Here is a 4,336-nt window from a genome sequence, read left to right as displayed (position 1 = left end):
GCCCCCCGGGACTCCCGTCGGTCAAAGCTCCCGGGAGACCTTCAGCGGCGTCGCGGCCGTGCGGGGGTCTGAGGGAGCCGCCTGTAACTCGGGGGCTTGCGCGTTCACGCCGTACGGTACGGGAAGAGAGGTAATACTCCCCCCGCACTTTGCACATTAAAGCTACCACCGCAGTCACCAGCCGGATTCTTGGGACTCAGTATTTGCCGTTCCCTTAGCCTGGAAATGGCCCCTCCCGGGGAGGCAGCTGGGGGATTGCCCCCCTTAACCCCCCGCCTGTCCCGTGCAAGCCGGCTCCATCCTTGCTGCCTGCCCCGGACCTCTCCGGGCTCGGGCCGGGGAACATCGGCTCACGGAGCTGCGGGGTGTTTCGGTCATGTGTGGGACCGGAGATTTCTGAATGGGTCTCCAGCAACCCTTTAGATGTTATCTTCGAGGTAAGAGTGCAGAAACTGCAGAGACTGGTGAAACAGAAAGGAGCACGTTAGGTTTGCAAATCTACTAAAATAACCTCCAAACCACAAAAAGAATGTCGAAAGAAAATGTAGGTCTTTGAAGGGTTACAGATTATCTTTTATTCAAATATGCTGCTGGGGTTTATCCAGATGAGGAGTGTCTCTGATTCTAAAAAAGCTGTTCCCGAAGAGCTCATTTTCTGCAGCCGAAGTAACAGTGGAGTCACTGCACTGAAGTATTTTGTCCTTTGCTTTCGGAGTGAGATTGAGCCCTTTCCTCTTTGCTCGGAGGGCAGTGTATTGGAAAACAGCCCCCGCCCCGCTTCCACGAATTGCTTGAACTCCTGGGACTGAAACTGTTAAACAGAAGTACCCCGCTCAGTAGGGCCTGAGAGGGGAAAAAAAGTTGGGAACCGTTTGTCAGGCTGCTGTACACCTATATATGTGTGTATATACATATATGGAGATCCATATATCAACATTTATAACCATATATGTCCTTTGTCCTTATAAATATGGGTATGGATACACCCCCACCCCCACTGGGTCTATAGGGACAGCTTAAAAATTTTGATTATCAGAATCATCTGCCATGCTGTATTCTTTTCCTGAAGTCCTGCTGTGCTGACAGCAGGATTGACAGGGATTTTCTGAATTCTACGTGTGAATAGTTTCTGTGAGGTCATTTCTTTCCTTGTCTGATCCTGGTTAAAAACTAGCTCTCAATTTCTGGATGTCCTCTTCAATCTGCTAGCATCTGATTCCCGAAGGGCTTTCTCCTTTATGTCAAGTTTGTGCTGGGATTTTGCAGATTTTTTTTTTTTTTCAGTCATCCAGTCCACCTTTTTCTTCCTTCTTCAACTACATACAAATGAAAGAGGATACTTTTAAATGCATTCATGGGACTTCCGTGCTTCTACCATCTTTCCACATCATTTTTTAAACTGCTAAATCAGAGATTTTTCAGATATGGCCACGCATGTGTGAGTGCTTCTTTTTAAAAATCTTGATACCTTTCTTTTGAATACTATTGAGCGCTTACAGTGCTCAGAAGAACCACAGAAGTATTCATATGCCTGTGCAAGGCTCAACATTTCAACTTGACACAACCTCAGTGATTATTTTTATGGAGAAGCCGGCTACACCCTTTCAGTGCTTGGGTTGTTTCATCTGTCAAATGCAGACAAGAGACATCTCTTTCATGGAAGTGTTAGGAGACTAAATTGAAAATGTATTTGCCGATGAAAGGAAGTCCTCCTGTAGCTGCGAAGATCATCAACCCATTTTAGTTTACGACAAGTGGGATTTTTAGCATGCAGACACATCCAGTCCTGAAGATATGTGTGACTTAAAATCTACTTTGAGCTTGTGAAAATTCGGACTCAAAAGGGTTAAAAAGTACAGTCAACTGTTGCTGAAGCAGATATATATGGGCTTTAAATAAAAGAATCCATAGCCTTACAAAACCAAAGAACTATTTAACATTAACTGGGGATGGTGTCACATTAACAGCAAATTTACCCTTTGATAATGAACTCAATTTAGCTGCCACTTTCTTAGCTATCAAAACCAATGAAAAAAGGCAGCACACAGACATGCACATTTAAAAAACCGGTCATAAGTGTGCATAAGCCCCATAATGAGTATGGGGCTAATTTACAAAAATGAGAACATAAAGGATAGACTTTTCTAGCTGAGGTATATCAAACAGAAAGAACAGACATGAGTCAATGAAGCAGGAGCTGGAAGAAACCATTCAGTATTTGAAAAGAAAGTGGTATTCAGAGCAGCCTTATTGGTCACTTCCTTTCTTCTTCTTCAAAGAGAAATAACACCTGAAAAAAATTTTATCTGTGATTTTTAATTAAAGGGAAGTGTAGTGGTTATTGAAAACTAGTCAAGGTCTGATCCTAATCGGTAAAATATGACAGTATAAACACAGTCAAGGACAAACATATTCAGTGCTGGGAGTGAATTTCTGACAATGGTTAATTTTCCTAGGTAAGACCACACAGAAGCTTTTTGTCGCCGGGCCTATGGTACCCTATTGGCTAAAGAAAGAAAAAAAACCCAGTGTGTTCAGGAAAGTGTGGATCTTTGTAAAGTGGATGCCTCTGTCATTTTGACAAATATTTGGAAAACCTACAAGAAGGGAGGTGGGAAGATTATCAAATCGGCTTTAGCTTCCAGGTGACTTTCCTTGCTCCAAATGGAATTGTAGAATCTTTAGGAAAGGAAGAGACTGAAATGAGGATCACAAACCCAGCCATAACCACGAGCAACATTTCGTATTTTGTATTACTCATGCATAGGGATCTCCAAACAGCTCATCTTTAATGGTTGCTTTTTCACCCTCTGATAAGTTTAATGAGGGATGCCCAGCACCTTTTCCCTGGCTTTACAGCAAGATCATTTACTCGATTATAGATTTGTACCAATTGTCAGCCTGACAGGCATGCGATAGAGGTGTGAGAACATCACAGGATCCATGGCATGGGTGTGACAGCCACAGATCCGGTCAGTTTGATCCTATTTGTATTTTCAGATCTTTAACAGACAGTTTTAAACAGCTAATTTTGGCTTGATTGCCCTGCTTTCTATCAGAAATGATGATTGAAAGAACGTGGATTCAGCTGCACTGTTTAAATCGCAGCAATTAAAATTAGCAGCTCAAATCCCATAAAAAGATGTTCTGCTTTTTGTTCTAACACTTTAAAAAGTACAATTTCATCATGTGAAGGCCCTGATAAACTTCATGCTGCTTGGGGCTTATGATGTCAGAGCCATAAAATATTTCCTGCTGATAACATAATAGCTGAGAAATATGAGTTTTTGAGGGTTTGGGGTTTTGTGTGTTCCGTGTGCATGCAGTATGAGGCTTGCAGTGGGAAAACAATTAACTCTAGGGGCTGGAAAAGCGAGGAGCAGTGAGCTACCATGTAATTGCAGAAACAATGCGGAATTTCACCTGATCTCATTTGTGACAGCAATCAAACAGCAAGGCCTAGCAGGGAACCACATATTAAATAACCGCCGTGACAGGAGAGCCCGCTATAAAAACCAGCAGAAAGCAGAATGGGGGCGACATATGTACTCTCTGGGAAGGTGTAAAGCCGGCTGCAGGGTTTCCCTCCCGGGGAGGGCCCCCGTTTCCACGACCAGCCCCTTGCTCCCGGGGGTGGGATGGAACCCACACCTTTCCTTCCAGCCAGCCCTGGGCTGCCCGGGGGCGGGCAGGGACCAGGCGGGGTGACCGGAGCGGGAGGGGATGGGGGGATAAACCGCGCCCCAAAGGTGCCCCCCACAAGCAAGCCGGGAGTGTGTGGCTGGGGCAGCTCCCCCACCCCGATCCCTCCCCGGCTGCGGGGCTGCTGGCAGCTGAAGCTGAAGAGAGGCAATCTCAGCTTAATGCTGGGAGACTTGCTGGGTTTGGGAACAGGCATTTGAGGCTGGAGGGCTGCTGGGGCAGCCAGGATGGGGGGAATTTGCTTTCAAGCTGTGCCAATTGACTTCTGAGGCTTTTCTTCCTCTGAGCCAGCCAAAGAGAGCCAAGGCAAATTTGCTGAGCAACTGCTGCTTCCTGCCCCTTGTGCCGGCACCCCGGGGACAGGGGAGCTGGAGCCCGGGAGATGCTTCCTCCTCGTTTATCTGCTCGGAGAAGCCTCCTTGACACACCCATGAGGGGGAGGAGGAGGCTGAAGAGCAGCTGTTTCTGTTTGTTGGTGGGTTTCTGGCAGGGCATCTGCTTGGGAATGGCAGAGCAGAGTTTCCTCTCGGATTCCTGCCCTGCTGCAGGGGAAGGATGCAAACAAAAGCGGAGCAGAGAGAAATGGGCTGGTGCTGCCTACCTGACACTTTTGGTTTTGAGGATTTCACAGCCA

The 4,336-nt window shown here is 46.3% G+C and overlaps 1 protein-coding gene across 1 annotated transcript in view; it reads right to left on the bottom strand.

Annotated features, from left to right (window-relative positions):
* EOMES (eomesodermin) overlaps positions 1-4,336 on the bottom strand; it is a 36,815-nt gene that overhangs the window by 3,562 nt on the left and 28,917 nt on the right. The window lies entirely within an intron of this gene.

Source organism: Athene cunicularia, assembly GCF_003259725.1.
Source record: "Athene cunicularia isolate RWA chromosome 2 unlocalized genomic scaffold, athCun1 chr2_part1, whole genome shotgun sequence".
Lineage (NCBI taxonomy): Eukaryota > Metazoa > Chordata > Aves > Strigiformes > Strigidae > Athene > Athene cunicularia.
This window is presented reverse-complemented; position numbering and strand designations above follow the sequence as displayed.